Source organism: Heterodontus francisci, chromosome 31, assembly GCF_036365525.1.
Source record: "Heterodontus francisci isolate sHetFra1 chromosome 31, sHetFra1.hap1, whole genome shotgun sequence".
Lineage (NCBI taxonomy): Eukaryota > Metazoa > Chordata > Chondrichthyes > Heterodontiformes > Heterodontidae > Heterodontus > Heterodontus francisci.
The window spans coordinates 48161726-48182524 of NC_090401.1; positions in this window are offsets into that span (position 1 = coordinate 48161726).

The following is a 20799-nucleotide window of genomic DNA, read 5'->3' on the forward strand; positions in this document are numbered from 1 at the left end:
GCCAAGAGTCAAAGTCATGGAGGATGTGATGGAATGTTCTTTTAGCTGAGCTTAAAAGCAAACCATTATAATATGAGGTTGGGAGGTGAAGAAGGGAAACATCTGGAGGGATGTGTGTACCTTCTGCGGCAAAGCATCCTTTGTGATCTTGGTACATTGTCCTTGAGTATATGTAACATGCAAACTTTTAATAAAACTTCAAGTATTTGACTGGGTACCGAATTCGCCTTTAAAGAATGTAGCACAGGACTTTTTTTCCATATTATCACTAACTTTGCAATACTTTGTAACTTTGTAATCCTTTGTAAATTCACATGAAAAATCCTCTCCATTGCCGCTGACTCTAAAGGTTTGACATGAAATTAAATTGGGCAAATGCAATTTGTTCCTTCGCGGGTGCTGCCCACAGTACGAAATTGCTCATAATTCAGTGCTAGTTGATATTGCACAGTTGATTTTCCAACTACAGGCTCTGAGCTTGGAGCCTTGCCTGATGGTACTGCATATTGGATTCTGCAAAGACACTGAAATTTGATTTTCTGAACGTTTAACTGAATGCTGTGGAGTCATTGCTCCACTATTGGTGGCCATGCCTTCAACAGCCTAGGACCTAAACTCTGGAATTCCTTCCTTAAAACTCTCAGCCTCTCTACCTCTCTCTCCTCATTTAAAAGGCTCCTTAAAACCTTTTGGACCGAGTTCTTGGTCACCTGTCCTAATCTCCCCTTACGTGGTTCAGTGTCAAATTTTGTTTGATAACGCTCCTTGGGATGTTTTACCACATTAATAGCCCTTTATAAATGCAGGCTGTTATTATTGTCATTGAATGGGTAACCATACGAGTGCATTTGCAAACTCCTGGAACACAGTAGATGTCCATCAGCACACATATTGGAGATTAGGAGAGCATTCTCAAATTCTTAACATGCACTCTCTTTGGGAGAAGCTCCATGCTGGGAGGACAATTTCATAAAATTATCCCTTATATCAGCAATCCAAAACAACCCATAAGGATGATTCGTGTGGGAAGTGGAATATTTCAATCTGATGCCGTCACGTTTTTGAGGTGTGGGTTATGGCACCACAATTAGTATGGAGCGTGTATTTATATCTGGTCCATTCTATAGTTGAACTGGATGCTCTCAATCCTGTTCTTTTCTGAGCACAGCTCAATTAAATATTAGAGGCCACCTTTGGTATTTCTCTATTTTCTCCCACATTTTGGAGTGAATTGGTACAGTACTATAATCCATGGATTGTATGTAAATACTTAGATATCTTAATGATTAATATAATTTTCATTAAGACATAGAAGTTACAGCACAGAAACAGGCCATTCAACCCAACTGGGCTATGACATTGTCAAAGCTCTGCACAATCCACATCCCACCCTACTTCATCCAACCCTATCAGCACATCCTTCTATTCCTTTCTCCCTCATGTAATTCATGACAAATGCATTCTTTTCTCCCATTGCCCAAGGAATTTTCATTCCCCATGTGCCTAATATAGTTCAGAGGCAACAAAATGAAAGGTAATTTGAATTTAAAATTATGGTCTTCAACTGACCACCATTTTAATTCCTGTTCTCATTACTCCAACCTCAAACTGATTATTGGTTAACAAAAAAATGCTTCCACTTTCTTACTTTCACACCGATGTTGATAGCTTTAGCCTGCCTGCAACTGAACAGGGACAATCAGAAGGAGATGGAGTCAATCAAACTGCTTTGAAGTGGTGGCTAAATGCTTGTTACTATAGCAACGTGTGTAATTCACCATTGGAAATACAGCCGGGGAGGTTTGAGAAACTGAAAGCGTATATACCGGTCAACCCAGAATATTGTGCTTGCGATTTCTGATGAGGTATCACACTGTGAAAGAATTGGACTCACAATAGGAAGCAACAAAGCAATGTTCCTTATTGTTCCAAATGAGATTGACAAGTCTCATAAATGTCTCCATTTATATTCGAGAACCTAGAAGTGGCATTTCTGGTATATCTGAATGACAGACTCAATTGTAGGGAAGAAGAGTGTGTCTTTAAAGCTATTCTAGAAGTAGCAAAGTTTTAAGATTCTTATAAGAAAGCAGAGAGTAGGGGTAAAGGGTAGCTATTCAAAATGATAGAAAGTGGGAAATGGGGTCCCACAAGGATCAGTGCTGGAACAGTATTATTCACAATTTATATTACCGATTTAGATTGCGAATGAAACCAAACTTCAGTGGTGGAGTGGGGGGCAGTCAATACTGAGGAAGACTGCAACAAATTACAAAACATTAATAAACTTACAGAATGGGCATATAATTGGCAAATGAATTTCAACATTCATTTTGGTAAGAAAAATAGGGAGATCACATATTACTTGGAAAATAAGAATCTAAATCAGGTAGAGGATCAAAGGGATCTGGGAGTACAAAAACATAAATCATTAAAAATAGTGACACAGGTCAATAAGGCCACAAAAATAAAAACCAAGCACTATAGTTTATTTCTCGAGGGATAAAATTGAAAAGTACATAAATTATGCTAAAGTTATCAAACCTTAGTTAGACCACACTTGGGGCTGGATTTTGTTATCATGCCACCGGAAGTGGGGGCAGGTGCGCAAATGTTGCTGTCCCGCATGTGACATTCGTGATTACGCGGCGGGTGGCCACTTAGCATAATGACAGTGGTCGTCCGCCACAATCACGTGGCAGGGGCGGCTTTGACGATGTTGTTTATGGCGTCTTCTAATGTTGGATTGCAGAGTTCACCCCTCCCCCCCACAGTACCCACTTGCCAAGCTCTCCCATTCCCCACCCCCCGCAGATAGAGCATAGTGACAATGTCCAATGTCAAAAAAAATTCATGAAGATAACAATGCATAACTTACCTAAACTTTGCAGGCACCGAGTCTCCTGCTTCAGTGGCGCCAGCTTTTCGATGACGGGAAAGTGAAGGCACGTGAGTGCCACCTGTCATGCAGTAAATCGCAAACGCTTGGCGAATTATATACTAATGTATGTAAAACAGTATTTAACACATTTATAGTATAATCCTGTTGGTTCACGGCGGTGGTGCCGCCACGGAGGCTTGCCGCCTCCGAGAAAATCAGAACCCGGCATTACGGCATCAGGTCCGCGGCAGACGAATCTATGCCGATTCTCCAGCACCCCCCACCTGCCATAGAACTGGCCTTCCAACCGAGCACAAAATCCAGCCGTTGCAGTACTGGTTGCTATATTATAAAAGGGATATAGAGGAGAGGATGCAAAAAGATTTACAAGGACGATACCAGAACTGCAAAGTTATACCTGTCAGAAAAGGATGAACGAGCTGGATCTCTTTTCTCTTGAAAAGAAAAGGCTGAGGGATGACCTAACAGGGTTTTTTTTTAAATTATGAAAGGTTTTGACAGAATAGACACGAAGATTTCAAATTGTGGGAAGAACAAAACTAGAGGCCATTAATATAAGATATTCACCAAGAAATCAAAATACCCAAGTAGAGAATTCAGAAGAACCTTCTTTAAAGTGGTGAGAATGTGGAACGCATTACCACAGGGAGTAGTTGAGGTGAGTAGTGTTGATGCCTTCAAGGGAAAGCTAGATAAGCATGAGGGAGTAGGATTAGAGGATCATGATGATAGAGTTAGATGAGGAAAGATGGGAGGAAGTTCAAGTTGAGCACAAATGGACTGGTCAAGCCAGATGGACACTTCTGTGCTGTACATTCTGTGTAATTCTTTGTAGATTGGTAATGTATCTAAATTGATTTTGCTCTCTTGACACCAGAAATTGGTCAAGACCTAAAGATCTACCCGCTGCCTGAATCAGAAGGTTCTTCCACCTCCACCTCAATGGCTCAGCTGGTGAGAGTAATAATTGAAATGTAATGATTGGTTTCCACCTCCCTTTTCCACAGGAGGTGGTCCTTTTCGCAGAGAATAGTTGAACTTGTGTAACAGGCTGCCAGTTCACGCGGTGAATTCATTAAATTCCTTCAAGCGACAAATGGACCTGTATCTGGCTGAGGCAGAGAAAAAAGGTAGGTAGTGTAATGACAATAATCAGGACAAGAGTGATCTCCTGAAATAGTTTCAATGTCAAAGAGGAATTTGCCAGATTTTTTTTCCTCTAATTAGTCAGCTTTTTAATTTTTTTCGCCTCTCCCAGGAGATCGCGTGACCTTCAGGCAGGGTGGGCAGTGTCTATGTTGTGATGCACAAGACATTGCAGTTGTGTGTAACAAGCTTAACAAACAGGCTGGATGAAACCAAAGGGTTCTTTTTCTATTCGTCATTGTTCATATGTTCATAAGTGCAATCCTGGTCCACACTAAATGTGACTCTGTATTAAGTGCATGCACCTTGCAAATCACAAATCGTTGAAGGTGTCAGGGCAAGTTGATAAGGTGGTTAACAAAGTGCATGGGATACTTTGCTTTGTAAATAAGACACTAATTACAAAAACAAAGAAGTTATGGTAATCCTTTACAAATCACTGATTCGACCTGAGTATAATTCTGGGCACCACACTTCAAGAAAGATGTCAAGACCTTGGCACAGAGGAAGTTTATCAGGATGATATCAGGGATGAGGGATTTCAGTCATGTGGAGAGATTGGAGAGGTTGGGATTGTTCTCCTGAGAGCAGGGAAGGTGAAGGAGCAGCATAATAAAGGTACTCAAAATTAGTAGGGGTTTTAACAGACCAAGTACGGAGAAATTGTCTCCTCTGTCAAGTAGATCAGTAAATAGGGGTTGTAGATTTAAAACAATTGGCAAAGGAACTGGAGGAGGAAATGAGGAGAATTCTTTTCCACACAGAGATTTAAGATCTGGAATGCATTACCTGAAAGGGTGGTGGAATCAGATTCCATAGAAAATTTGAAAGGACAATTGGACAAGTACTGAAGATGACAAATTTGCATGGTGATGAAGAAAATGCTCGGGTGTGGAAAAAATTGGACAGCTCTTCCAAAGAGCTGACACAGGCACAATGGATCATATGGCCTCCTTCTGTGCTGTAGGATTCTCCGATTATATTATTCTCATGCTATAACTGACTATAACAGCATCTTTGGACTCTTTGATGTAGAAAAAACTAAATACTTTAGTTTCTTATCATGTCATCAAAACATCTCAATATGCTGCATGCACTGTCTGACTTTATGCTTGGATTCTTGGTGTGCAGTGGCTATTATGCGGTCAAACATGGCAGCCATTTAAAAGCAGCAAGATCCCACAAACAAAATGAGATAAAAATATTTGTTAGTGCATTAATTGAAGGAGGCCAGGAGAACTTTCTACTCTTCTTAAAATGTGCCTGTGGTCCTTCACACCCACACTTTTTGGGATTTTCTTCTCCCTGCTGCTTTCACATGCATTCAAGTCCTCTGAAGAAAGAATTTTCCTCCACGCAAGATCAGGGGGCAGGTTGTTCAACCTTGCCCGTCTAAGAGCGAAGTCCAAAGTACGGAAAGTCCTCATCAGGGAACTCCTCTTTGCTGACGATGCTGCTTTAACGTCTCACACCGAAGAGTGCTTGCAGAGTCTCATCGACAGGTTTGCGTCTGCCTGCAATGAATTTGGCCTAACCATCAGCCTCAAGAAAACGAACATCATGGGGCAGGACTTCAGAAATGCTCCATCCATCAATATTGGCGACCACGCTCTGGAAGTGGTTCAAGAGTTCACCTACCTAGGCTCAACTATCACCAGTAACCTGTCTCTAGATGCAGAAATCAACAAGCGCATGGGAAAGGCTTCCACTGCTATGTCCAGTCTGGCCAAGAGAGTGTGGGAAAATGGCGCACTGACACGGAACGCAAAAGTCCGAATGTATCAGGCCTGTGTCCTCAGTACCTTGCTCTATGGCAGCGAGGCCTGGACAACGTATGTCAGCCAAGAGCGACGTCTCAATTCATTGGCATCAGGTGGCAGGACCGTATCTCCAACACAGAAGTCCTCGAGGCGGCCAACATCCCCAGCTTATACACACTACTGAGTCAGCGGCGCTTGAGATGGCTTGGCCATGTGAGCCGCAAGGAAGATGGCAGGATCCCCAAAGTCACATTGTACAGCGAGCTCGCCACTGGTATCAGACCCACCGGTCGTCCATGTCTCCGCTTTAAAGACGTCTGCAAACGCGACATGAAATCCTGTGACATTGATCACAAGTCGTGCGAGTCAGTTGCCAGCGTCCGCCAGAGCTGGCGGGCAGCCATAAAGGCGGGACTAAAGTGTGGCGAGTCGAAGAGACTTAGTAGTTGGCAGGAAAAAAGACAGAGGCGCAAGGGGAGAGCCAACTGTGTAACAGCCCCGACAAACAAATTTCTCTGCAGCACCTGTGGAAGAGCCTGTCACTCTAGAATTGGTCTTTATCGGCCTCCAGGCGCTGCTTCACAAACCACTGATCACCTCCAGGCGCTTATCCATTGTCTCTCAAGATAAGGAGGCCAAAGAAGAAGGGGTCCTTCACATTCACCTGAACAGGTATATGGGATCTCAGCTGAATACCTTAAAGCCCAGTGTGGAAACAAATTTGAGAATTTAATTTTTCCTTACTGCTATCAATTTTACAAAGTTCTCTGTTAACAATGGTCCATTGACAAGAAAGTCACATCTACTGGTTTTTCTTGATAGAAAAAAGGACATATTTAGAATTTATCCATAAATAAAGATGATCGAAAGGTGATCTTCTCCAACATGCACATAATAATCTCAACAACAACCACTTCCATTTTTATTGTGCCTTTAAATATTGTGAAATGACCCAAGGTTTTTCACAGGAGCATCATCAGACACAAATTTAACACCGAGCTACATAAGGACAGGTGACCAAAACCCGTGGGCAAAGAGATAGTTTTTAAGGAGTATTTTAAAGGACAGAGTTGGAGATGCAAAGAGGTTTAGGGAGGGAATTCAAGAGCTTAAGGCCAGTACAGCCGAAAGCACGGGTGGCAATATTGGAGCGAAGGAGATGATGACTCACAAGAGGCTAGAATTGGAGGAGCACAGGGTTCTTGGAGGATTGTGGGGCACAATGTTTGCTTGCTGTCCACATCACTTCCATCAGGTGTGGGGTAATTGCGCCCACTAATGGGCCTTATCCAATTTTTAACCCTACATGTCTCAGGGAGGAATCTTCATTCTGATTGGTTGAAGAAACATACTATTGCTTGCCCTGGTCACACAGGCCACAGACCCCCTGTCGAGGGCACTGCACTGAAGTGCACTTCTCGAGAAGCCATAAGTTGGTGCTCAAAAGACCACAAAAATTCTGTGGGCAGCTGCAAGTGCGATGAATGGCGAGCACCATTCCTTTGCCACTGATGGCAAATTTTGACCCTTAGTCTATAGGAGGACAATAATTTCAAAAAGCATTTTATTCCTGTGTAATGACAGAAACATGGAAAGCCAAAAGAAACTTTAGATGTTTGAAAGTTTTGTCAGCAAATGTTCAAAGGATTCAAATTGTTCCTAGCAACAGAATATTCCTGTACTTACGTCAATTTAACCTTAAGGTTAGAACCTACAGGACCCTACAATACTTTTTCATTCTCTTTTATTTCTTCTATTTTACTTATATGTGCGTCAAGGTGAAGGATAGCAGTATCAAGGAATAGAATATGTCTTTATTTTGGGCCCAGGGCACATACAGATCCTATGCCCAACATTATCTCATAGCAGCCCTACTGCAGTATAGGCTTTGTCTCCATTTCAACCTGTAATGGCAAGTGTAGTGAGGCATCCCATGTACTATATTCAAAAAAACTGATCTGTATTGTACTTTATGTAATGTCAAATTTGAACTGTTCTGTAAGGTATTTTTACCAATTTTCTGAATAAAGTATATTTTTGGGGTAAAAACCCACAGAATCCATCTGAATAGTTTCTGAGTACAATTTCCTGCAAGGAACTCTCCAACCTTTAGGAATTTGATTTTGCATTTATATACCAGTCAGGACTTACCAAATCACTTCACAGTCAATTAAGTACTATTGAAGTGTAGTCAATGTTGTCTTGCAGGAAAATTTTCACACAGCAAGGTTAAACAAAAGGTAATGAAATAAATGACCAGATCATCTGTTTTAAGTATTGGTTGTGGGATAAATGTTGAAAGGTCTTCGGTGTCACACTACAAGGAAGCCAGAAGCACCAGGACTCACACAGCTGTCTGCAAGAAGTCTTTCATCGCATCAATGTGAGCTGCATCTGAACTCAAGCCAAAAATAATGAAATGGGACTGCAGAGTAATATACTGCACCATTGCATACTGAGTGACTATATTCGCACACTGGGCAAACCAGACCTTGAGCTTCCCCAGGGTAACGGGATCAGTACTGAGAGTAGCTGCAAATAGAGGGAGCAGGAATTCGTGAAGGAGTTTGTAAATCAGGAGTGCCCAGTTACAACAGGCAGAACCGCCCCACCCCCCTCCCTGTCAGGCTCAATTGGGGGTCAGAAACCTGCACTGTTTGGGGAACTGTCAATCAGTTGTGATTTTCCCCAAGTTTGCCAATTAGTGGCCAGAGGGCAGGCTTAGCATCCAATTAAGGACAATGGGTGGGCTGTCAAATCTGGAGGGCCAATCGGAAGCCCTCCAGCTTGGAAAGAGCCGAAACTGGCCTTTCAAGGTAAGTAAGAGGGGGGGTGCCCTAACATGGAGATGCCCTCTCTCCAACTTTTTAAAATTTAAAATAAAAAGTAGTCTGAGCAGCCGGGCTACCATTGTAGTGGGGGAGCCCCTCCACAGGGCAGCCTGCAGCCGCAGCTGGAGGCAGGCAGGCCAAAAGGGCCTCTAAGCCTGTCTGGAGCCATGGAACCCTGGTCTGCCGCTGGGAGGCCGCTTCCAGGCAGCTACACTGTTCCCCATTGGCACTTCCACTTCCTGGAAAATGGCATGGGGGCAGGAGGCAGCCAGAGAACCAGCACACCAGCTGGCAATGCAAAATTCCACACCTGCCCGCTTCCATGTCCACTCCCATCACAGCCTAGAAATTCAGCTCATCGAGTCTGCAGTACAGGAACAGGCCATTCGGCCCAACAGGTCGATACCTGTGTTTATGCTCTTCACGAGCCTCCTCCCACTACCCTTCATCCATCCCTATCAGCTCATCCTTCCATTCCTTTCTCATCTTTTATATTATTTTATTTAATAGTTGTCTCACCCTCTTTCACTCCCTGAAATGATTTCTTTGCTCTTTGATGTGTTTGTTGCGAGTTTTAAATGTACAGGGCTGCTGAAAAAAATACATAATTTATAGCAATTGACACAAAGAGATAAAGAGAACCTATATAAATGGAAAACTCTACCTTGCTGCTGTAAATTCATGTTTTAAGGAAAGCACAGACTGCCTAATAAAATAGGTGAAATGGAGAGGGAGGTGCAGTAAGGGGTCCTAGGCTCTGGAATTGCCTCACTAAACCTCTCCCCACCTCTGTCTCTCTCTCCTCCTTTAAGAAGCTCCTTAAAATTTACGGGGAATAAATTAGAAAGCCCCTGATAAATCCTGTGCCCATTCCAAGTGATGTATATAGCAAACAAACATCGATAGTTGTGTGCAACCCAGGGCTGAACACACCACTGAGGGGCTGCTTGGCTCAACAGTGGGCCAAGTTTGTGTGAGGCTAGCACAATTTAAAGTCAGACTACATCTCTTAAAGGCCAGGTGCATTCTGGCTGCAGCAGGGCCCGAAATTATTGGAAGAAAAGTGAGAGACCTGGAGGAAGCAACAGAAATGGCGCAACAGGCCAAAGAGTGTCCCCACAGGTTTTTGGATTCACATAGGAATCATTGGTGTAGGAGGTCAACAAGAGGAGAGAGGGGTTCCCTTCCCTCAGGAGGCCAGGAGGCCCTCCAGACAAGTGCTGGGAAGGCAGTGGAAGCAGGTGGCCATAGCGGTCAATGTCAGCAGTCTCACCCTGAGGATGTAGTGCTAAAAGAAATTTAATGACTTCAAACTTTGATCAAGGTCATCATTTCATGCAATATCCTACCAACTGTACCACTTGCCTCAAACACTGCTCCATTCAGCAGACTCCTTCACTCAAACAATTCAAACCTTACATTCCTACACTTCACCTCACCCTCACACACTTAGCATTGCTGAAAGCTGGATGCTGAGGGCTGTGTGCCCATCGCGGGTCCCGGAGGTGGGCCTGGAAGCGGGTGCCATTGGCGCCTGTGACACGTGCGGCTGGCTGACTGTGATTATGCAGTGGGCAGCCACTTTACATAATGGAGCCCGTTGTATTGCACGATGTGGGGGGCAGGTGGTGGTGGGCTCCAAGGCACTAATTGTGGTACACCTGAGATATAGCCCACCGAACTCTTGCACCCAGTACAATGCCCACCATGCAGAATGATCCCGTACTATGCCCACTGGACCCCTGCACACATTACTATGCCCACCGGACCCTCTCACCCGAGACCAAGCAGAGTGCACAGTACTGCATGCTGTCAATGGCCTCCACTTCCCCTCTCTTCCCCTATCCATTGTTCCCCATGGCTACCTTCCCATTGCAGCACTGAGGCCTCACCTTGGTGCCGCCACCTCTCACTGGCCGGGGTTCCGAAGGCACATGAGGCTGCCCGTCGTTCACTTAATTCCAAACCCCCCATTGAATGGCGATCAATTGCCTGCTAATGTATTGCAACAATCTGCTCAGCAATTCAAACAGCAGTCCTGTCGTGTCGAGGCAGCATTGCGTCTTGGAACTTTCCCACGGCTGAGTAAATCTAGGACCAACATCACAACGGTGGATTTCCGTTGGGAGCATCCAACGCTATTCTCCAGCCTCCCCTCCACACCTCCACTCCTGCTCCAAACGGTCTCACAAAATTCTGCCCTCATATCTCACAGTTTTCACACACTACCAGCTATTCAACTCTGGCATGTACATCACACAAGCACATTGCACCACACTCACTGAAACACTTCCCTCTCTTGTGCAGGACAAAGTGGCCCATAATAAGCAGCAGCTAACTGGCAGGGGGCAGACACAGCTGTATGAGCTGAGCCTCTTGGAGGAGATGGTGCTGGGAATAATTGGAGCAGCCATCACTGAGTCCGTGGTCAGCGGTGCCGCTGAAGCCATCAAGGATGTCGTTATATTCCTGCTGAATGCACTTCCTCAGATCTCACTTCACCCTCAACCCACAGTCGGTTAAGATGTACAAGCTGCAGATGTGTAACTATGCACCTCTTTCTTCAGCCTCTCTTCCCTCAGCCAACCCTGCCCTTGTGCATTTATGTTGTTCAGATACCCAAGAACTGCTGCCTGGCCAGCCAGTGGTGCAGAAGGTTGAAGGCCGAAAAGGAAGAACAGACTGAGGAGGAGGAAACACCATCACTCAATCTCACACTTGCAGCCACCAACTCAGATATTGACTCTGCATGAACCTTAGAGGGTAGCATAGAGGTGGGCTCTGTACATAGTGAGTCACCGGGTAAGAGTGGGCTGCCACCAGGGCAGGGGGAAAGGATGGTGTGGGTACCAGCTCCCCGGAGGGGGAGGTCGCAGATGAGTTCTGCTGCAGAGGACTCAGATAAGGACTTCAATGGGGCGGCATATAGAAAAAGGTGGATGGGCTTGTACACGGAGATGCTTGGTACACTGTCAAGCCTGCCATCTAGCCTGTTGTCACTGTCAAGGAGCATGGAGGAATCCAGCTCCCAACTGGTGCAGGGATTCACGCAGAGCTTGGAGTCCATCCTTTCCAGCATGGAAGTGGCGAACCCCATGACAATACTTTGGTACCCCAACCATAATGGGGCACTTGATGTCTGGTATCTCAGCTTCCATTGCAGCACAAGTAGAAGTCACACAACATCTGAGTGCTGCAGTGGAACCTCAGGCTGAGGGCAACCTCAGCTTGGTGCCATGGAAGCTCAGACTGCTGCCATCATGGCTCCGATATCAGTGCTCAGAGGGGTTTGCAGGGTCTCACAGCAGTCCAGCAATCTGTGCTCCAGCAGATCATGAGATGCTGAGGTGCTGCCTGGGAGAGTGGCAGTGATTCCGTGAACACAAACCTGTTGTCCCCTCTGAGCATGGCAGTAGTTGTGCACCCAACACTGCTACTCCACCCATGCCATTGCTGTTGCCTGTCAGTCAGCCAGCCCAGACCACTGCCATCCATGCAAAGGTTGTGCAGTCTAATGTTGAGCCTTCAAGGCCGAGAGATACTTGAGGTTTCCTGCAAGACCATCTGCAGTCTCCCCCACTGAACATCAGCAGCCTTCCACTGCTTATGCTGCAGCCACTGGGGTAATACTGCATAGCAGCACTAGACCAGGCAAAGGCATTCGCAAGGCAGACATTGAGCGAATGCACAAGGTGATTAGTTACTGTTGTATGGAGTATTGGATGTGTTGTTGGATAAAGTTGGTACTTTATGGTGACTTTTTACTTCAGGATTTTGGTAAAGTGGATGCTGTGATGGTCTGTAACAGAGGGATGGAACAATGGAGATCTAGGGTTTCATTCAGGGGAACTGCCGTCCAATGATGTGCTCCTGGACAGCCTATCCGGAACACAGAAGTTCTGACTGTCTCCTCCCTGCCTTCTCCTTTACTTCTTTCTCCTCCTCCTCCTCCCTCCTCGTCCTCCTCCTGCTCCTTGGTCCTCCTCCTGAGGTGCATGGAAAGGGCTACACTCTTATGATGCCCAAGTTGTGGAGTAGGGTTGTCCAACCTTTTTGCGTGGGGGGGGGCATATTACAATTTTTGTCTTACATAGGGGGCTGATGGGCTTTTTTAAAAAAGTAGGAACCCGTCAGAAAACCCCGAATCTGTCCAAAGTTGGGATTCGGCTGCTCCCAATGTCAGCACTTGTCAGCTGTGAAACTGACAGCGCGATGTTTTAAAAAGCTGGTCTGAAAGAAGAAGACAATGGAAAATTTCTCATCTCTGAAATTCATCTACGGGCCGGATGGAAACCTTTGGGAGGCCAGATCATGGCCCACGGGCTGTATATTGGACAACCCTGTTGTGGAGGATGTAACAGACCACCACAAATCGGGACACCCCCGCCACCCACCACTACTCCCCCATGCCACCAACCACCACCCCGGCGACCCCCCCCTCCCCTCCCCTCCCCTCCAGAGGTACTAGAGAGCTCCTTGTAAGCAGTCGAGGCAGTGGAACCATTGCTTCAGCAACCTGATGGTCAGCTCAACCGTGATCTATGTGGCAGCATGACTCCCATTATGGGAGTGCTGGCCATGTGTGGTTGGGTAATGGAGGGCACTCATCGGCCTGATGTAGAGCCGATAGCCCTCGATGCCAAGCAGCTCGTCTCTGGTTTGATGTGGTGACTGAAAGATTGCTGGCAGAGTGGACTGGTGCATGATAAACAAATCGTGACTGCTGCCAGGATAGTGGGCATTCACCAGCATGATGTGCTCGAGTGGTTGCTCACCAACTGCACATTGAGTGAGTGGTACCCTTTACAGCTTCAGTACATCTCACCATTAAGATGCAACGCCCGCAAAGCCACATGCATGCAGTCGATGGCATCTTACACCATGGGGAATCTCACTATCTTGGCACTCCTCCTGCTGCTCTCTGTTTAGGGAGAAGACAATGCAGACCCCTCTCCTGGTGTACAGACCCTCTGTGATGTCCCGGATGCAACATTGGACAGCAAACTGCATGATATTTCTTATGTTGCCTGCTTCAGCCTGCCATGATCCACTGGTGAAAACTTCACAGTCACCTTGATGGCAGCACCGTCTTTTCTGAGGTTGCAGATTTGGTTCCAAGAGGTGGCACAATTCTGTGACCACTTCCTTGGTAAAGGGCAGCCACTGAACACACTGCTCCTGGCTTAGATGCAGGCAGAAGATCGTAGGTGGGTAAGACCTCCTCCTGAGAGCCCTCTTCCTCCTGCTACGAATGGCTTGACTTCTTTTCTGCGTCTGCTCCATCTACCTTTCATGCTGCAGCCGAATGGGGCCTACAACTATAGCCCCCCTGACTTGGAGCAAGTGCTGTACTCAGAGGCCTTGCAATAGCAGCCAGCACCTTTCCGACATCCACCATCACTCCCTGCAGACTACTCCAACTTTTATGAATGCCTCCAAACATCCAGCACTTCCACAAACTCAGCAAGAACCAATGAAAAGTAATCAGCAACAAATCTGCAAGTTGGATGATGATGCCTTTCAATCGTGCTGGTGGGGGTGGGTCCTTTTTGCTGCTGAACGGTTGTTCCGCTGGGAGTGTTTAAGAGAGGACATTAACTAGCGCGGCAAAGTCCAAAACACCAGGTCAGACATTAAATCAGCCTCAGAAGCTGCCTAACATCATGATCTACCTGCTCTGCGTAATTCCAGCTCACGCATATAACATCCTAAACAACATGGCACTGGAATTGGCACTGATGCCATTTTTCTCCTAAATTGGCACCCATAGCATTGAAACGACCTACGCTATGGAGCCGAATTTTGCAGCCAATTACTTTGACCGAGTTGTCCTAATGCGGCTCCGTGTCAAATTTTGTTTGAAAGCACTCCTGTGAAGTGCTTTGGAATGTTTTACTATATTAAGGGTGCTATAGAAATGCAAGCTGTTGTTTGGTGTTGAAATACACACACCTACTGTCATTCAAATCATGTGCTTTAAATGATGGGAATAAATAGATGTTTCCTATATATGATTAGTATAGCAGAGTGGATTCGAAAGTGTTTCCACTGACTCACTTATGCAGATAGAATACATTCCTAGGATGATCAGGTTTATAATACCAGTGCTAAAAATAGCACTGGAGAAACTTAATGATCGTCTTAAAATAGCACAATCACAAATTTTATGCAAACGCAGTAGCTCTGCACTGATGGTAATCAAACCCTGGAGAATGAGTTATCTTTGGTCATCTGATTGACCACCTGTTCTGCATAGCATCCTCCTGTTAGTTCTGACCTTAAAAGCAATGGGGAACAGACAGGTAAAATGACCTATGCAAAGGTCTTCGTGCAGCACAGTTCACATTTTGGAATGCATAATACAATTTGATTAACCCTACCTTTCCACTTCATAAAACTTGCTGTCTCCTCGCTACCAGTTCTCTGCATCAGAGCAGCCATTCTCGCATATCTCTTTAATGTCTACTATTTTCCTTTGGGCCCATGTATGCCCTGACAGTCACTGAGAAAGGTGCAGCCGCAAAAATGCATGGTCTGAGTAGGTAGAAGAACCATTTAAGTCCATTTCATCACAGTGTTGTACGTATGTCTGTTTGTGTATATTGTGTGTATATGTGTATATATTTAATTGTTGTATATGTGCATACTTGTGTATATTATATTTATAGTTGTTTGGTAGTACAGAACTTGAGTATTGCTGAAAATAGAGACATTTTGTAGAAGCTTTTTGTCTTGCACTCATCAGGACAATTCACAAGAATACCAATGTAAGGAAAAGCAACAAATTTATACTGTATGAGGAGAGAGTGCTGATTAGTTGGCAAGTGGACTCTGACAGGTAGAGGCGTTGCCATGAAGAATGCACCAGTTTATGGTGACTGAGAGTTAACTGCCAAGCTTTGTTTGAAATTTAAACCAGGCAGCTTGACTCTAACTGGTCAAGGCATTGCCCTGAAGAATGAACCAGCAAATGGCTTTCACATGTATACACATTGCACCTGTTTCAGCTAAACAAAATAAGTTAAGAGCACTATATAAATGCAAGCTGTTGTTGTTTTAAGGTTGCATTCTGTGAAGCTCTATTTAGTAATAAAAAGTTACAGAGCAGTAAAGGACCCACTGAGTGAGCTGTGAATAAGCACAATGGGCCAAATGGCCTCTGTCTGTGCTGCATGATACTCTCTCGGCGTTGAAATCACACTACATGATATTAACAACATAGATACCGGTAGAGTGTGTGACATTTCTTTGTCGGTGGTCTCTGACTAGCTCTACTGGGATCTGGATAAGCCAGGAAGCTTGATCCCAGACTTGCCTAGAGCCCTTTCTGGTAGCGGTTGTGGGCAGACCCTGCAATCTACCCCAAACAGGGACACTGATGTGGAGAGGGTGGGACTCGCTGTGCTGGAAGACCTTTTGTGGTTGGCCTCAAAAGGACCAGACATAAAATTGGAGGCTGATACACTGTTTGAGAAGAGGGGTATTATCCTCCTGAAGGGCAAAAGTGGGCGCTAAAGGGTTGGGGGTGAGGGAGGAATCCTTGTGGCCCAATTGCAAAGGTGATTTTCTTTATGTTTATTTACAGCGAAAGACTTGCAGGGCTGGGGGAAAGACCCAGCATAGCCTCAATGGGCCGAGCTGCCTCCTGCTACACTGTACAATTTTGTGATTTATTTACATACAGCCACATTTCAAAGGGGGGGCATTGGGAGCTTGACAAAGGTTTTTCTGGGGTGGGGGGAGGCCTGCTACGCCACCTCATTTCCATGTCATGCAAGTGGTATGGACCTGTGGGGCAATATGAGTGCCCAAGAAGTACCACTGCTGGTGGGTCGACCCTAGGTCCATGCAGATTGGGTGATTGCCTCTCTGCTCCCCGGCCTCATACTCTGGAGGGATCAGTGTTGGTGGGCACTGTCAGGCACAATCCCAATGTAACAGGTGCCAACCGGATATGGTAATGTAATGGTTACATTACTGGACTAATACTCCAATGACAGTGAGTTCAAATCATATTGTGGCTTTTTGAGAATTTAAATTCTGCTAATTTCTATGTGACTCCAGTCCAACACGAATGCAATTGACTCATAACTGCCCTCAGCAGTATCAAATTTGTTCCATTCAAGATGGCGGCCCATCACCACCTTCTCAGGGCAATTAGGTTTGGGCAATAAATGCTGATCTTGCCATTGACACCCACATCCCAAGATTGGATTGAAGAAAATCACAGGTAGTTCAAAAATCAAGGCCACTATCTCAGCCAACTAAAGAAACTTTATTCTCTGTAATTAATATTTATAATACCAATAACACTGCAGGCAAACACAGGCCCTTCAAAAAGAAATACATCATCTAAATTAATCCGATCTCTTATTACCAAATGGTATGCTTTATTTAGAAGAGATGTTTTAAGTCTAGTTAATTAAAAAGTCAGTCAACATTTTATGAGGTTGCATTGAAGCTTTGGGGCATGCTCGTTTTGCTGTCGTTCCAATCTATATGAGAGTGTGTGCAATCGGAGGAAAGTGTTCAGTGGCACTCTTCAACAAGGGATTCTAGAATTTCAGGTACTGCTGAAGGGAGTTTCAGACACTCAACTGTGGGGTTATCTGTTGGGAGGGATAAAATATTTATTGCACAGCTTTTTAGCTTCAGAATACTTGGCTGTGACTCAAAGACAAAAGTAATGAAACAAAAATCTAAGTCAACAAAAGAACTGTTTCCCATTTAATGCTGTGCCGCAGTGTTCATACCCACACCATCACAAAGTCTCTCTACACCCAGAGGATAACTTCCCAATCCTTGTCATTCCCTTCAAAACATGCGGCTTTTTTTCACTGTACAGATAGGGTTGTGAACTCTGGTTGAGACATTACGGGCTGGATTTTACCAGCCCTCTGGACACGGGCTAGGAGACGTGAGGCCTCTTAAAATAGCGGCAAGGTGTGGGAGCGCAGACCAACGTTTTCCTGCTGCCACGGAATATTCTCAATGGCCGCAGCGCCTCCACCCGCCAACCAGAGGCAGGAGGCGAATTAAACCAATTAATTGACCAATTAACAGCAACTTCCTGCCCGGCAGGGTCCCAGGGGATGGGGGTCCATCGTTATGGCCGCTCCATGGTCCACATAGGGGGCCCCCTGGAGGCAACGGCCGCCCCCGCGGCTCTGATGCCGCTGCTAGAGGGTTCACCCCTCCGATCGCCGGGGCCTGCCTGACTGGCCCTAGCACATTAAATAAAAAAGCTCACATGGCTTTTGAGGGCACCTCAACATGGAGGCATTCCCTTCTTCCACCTGCAGCCTCATTAGCGGCCACTTCTATCAGTGGTGTTGCCGAGGCTGTTCAGTTGCCGGCCCTCCGATTGGGCCAGCAGTTCTGAAAGCCGGGCCACCGTCCTCAATTGGATTGTGGTCCCGGCAGTGGCCTTTTAATTGCTGCTGCCAGTAAAATCCTGCCCAGGGTCCCGTTGTCCATCCGCGTGGGCTCAGGACCCAGCTCAAGTCCCGGTGGCGGCCTTCTAATTGCCCCCTGCCTTTAAAATACCACTTAGGGTCTTGTCATCCCTCCATGGAGGCTTGGGACCTGCTTCCAGTCCCTGTGGTAGGACAACAGGGGATTTTGTAATATTCAGCCCTGGTAATCCTGAAGGGTTCATCGTATGATTTATAGCAGCCAACCATCCATGCCCATGCACCTGTCATTGGTCGCCTGACACGTCCAACACGCGGCGTTCTGCCTTCCCACGGCCAATCGAAAACAAGCAGACATCTCACTCTCCAGTTGGATAATTCTTGACTCTTAGTCAAATCTCTGATAGATTTATAACTAAAAAAATGAATTAAAGCCTAATTTTTTAATACCCCAATGATTTTGCTTCCCAATTTGATGGCAGCACTGGCCGGGAGATTAATCTTCAATTCCTGGAGAGGTCAGGACAATCCTGGAGGCAACCCCATACAAAGAACCAGTGTGTAGAAACACAGAGGGATGCTAATTATTGGTCTTTTAAGTAATACTAGTTGATCTAGCCTGACACGGGGTGGGGGAGCAATTTGACTTTTAGTTAGTTGGCGAAGAGGTGTTCCCTGATTTCAAAGCCCCCCAACTGTGGGTTGTCCCAATGAAGCTTGGGCCTGCAGCAGCTGCCAGTAAGTTAGGTTGCAGGGGGTTTGGGGGTGGACAGGGCCTGCGGTCCAGATTATTTTCACCAGCCCCCAAGGTGCGCTCCTGCTTTTGTAACTGCTCCTGCTCCTCCGGGGCCCACAAAAATAATTCGACATTCACCTTTGACCTCTTCGGCTCCGTTGGCCGTGGTACTGGTTGCAGTGACCATGATGCAGGCTCGGTCCAGTTCCGACCGAAAAGGCAATCTGGGTCATATTTATGTCATTAAAACACTGATTTCCATATTAAAAGGGTCCTGTTGCCTGCTTTGGACTTCGGCATTAGGCCCCCTTTCAAAATGGTGTCGACCACATTGTCAGTGTTAATGGGCCGGTGAGGTAACCAATCCATTTTGAGGCCATTACTGTGCCGTTAGAGCCAGTCGAATCAAATCCCAGGAGTCAAGACCAAGTGTAACCTGCAGGTGAAGCAGGGTTAGACAGTGAAGCATCATTGGAGCAGGGCATGCAATTTTCTGCTCATACATTCTGTCTTTTATATATTTCTGTGATAATTCCTATATCCACAATTCTAATGGAAGTTGCTTCTGTAAACATGTCACGGTGTAATTATAGCTTCCCGCCAATGGTGGCACTGCAACTGCATGACAAACTTCAGTGGAGTCAGTGCAGGAGGATAGCAATGAGTATGATCGCCATATGAGTCCTGTGGACTTTCATTGTCACCTTTGACTCAGTGGGCACGCTGTTGCTTTTGAGCCAGAAGGTTGTGGGTTCAAGTTCCATTCCAGAGGTTGGAGCACATAAATCTAGGCTGACACTCCAGCGCAGGACTGAAGGAGTGCTGCACTCTTGGAGGTGCTGACTGTCAATGAGACACTAAAACGAGACTCCCGTCTCAGGTAGATGCAAAAGAACCCATGGTTCTATTTTGAAGAACAGCAGCGGAGCTCTCTTCTGTGTCATGGCCATATTTATCCCTCAATCAACATCACTGAAAAGCAGATTATCTGAACATGACCACATTGATGTTTGTGGGACCTTGCTGTGCACAAATATGGTTGCCACATTTCCTACTTTACAGCAGTGACTACACTTCAAAAAGTACTTACCTGGCTGTAAAGCATCTGGGGTGGTCTGAGGTCACCCTGAAAGGTGTTGTATCAGTGCAAGTTCTTTCTTTTTCGCAGGGCCATTGGAACTAGATTTGGTCCAGAACAAGTTAATCGCTTTTCAGTAAGTCACTGAGTACAGTCTATAGGCAACCAACAGATCCTTTGAACTGAGTTTTCTCTTTCATAGACCTTTCATGTCCCCAAGGAAAATTTAAGTTTCAATTCACCCCACTTCTATTCCGCTTATACCATTACTGAAAATTAACACCCAGGTCCACTGTTTTTTTAGTTATAGCCCTCTTTCCTGTTAGAGCTTTTGTTCAGTAGACAAGCAGAGCTGTTAATAGACTTTAGAGCTTGGTAGGGGAGGTGATAATGGTTTAAAATTGCAGCTTCCTTCATATATTTCCCCCCGACTGGACTTCGCACCTTATAATGGAGTTTCCTAATCAGAGAGAACGGGGTCATCGATGTCCCATTCTGTCAAGCTGGATATGTCATCACCTCTAAGCCTACTCCTCCCTCCCCACCCCCACCGCGAAAGAGATCAAAGACAGATCTCTTCTCATTTATCTGTTTCCCCAAAGACAGGCAGCCAGATTTTAAATCCAGCCCAGTTTTCGACACAAACTCCCATGCCTCATTTAAATCCATTGATTTATTTAGGGTTGCCAACACTTCAGGATTACCCTGAAGTCTCCAATAATAATCTGGGAGAAAAGTCAGAGCATCAAAAAATTGTGTTCTATTTTTAATTTTCTTTGAATGTTTTTATTTGTTCATTGGATCATAAAATCATACAGCACAGAAGGAGGCCATTCAGCCCAACTGGCTATCGAATTAGTCCCACTCCCCATGCTTTTTCCCCGTAGACCTGCAAATATTTCCTTTTCAAGTATTTATCCAATTCCCTTTACG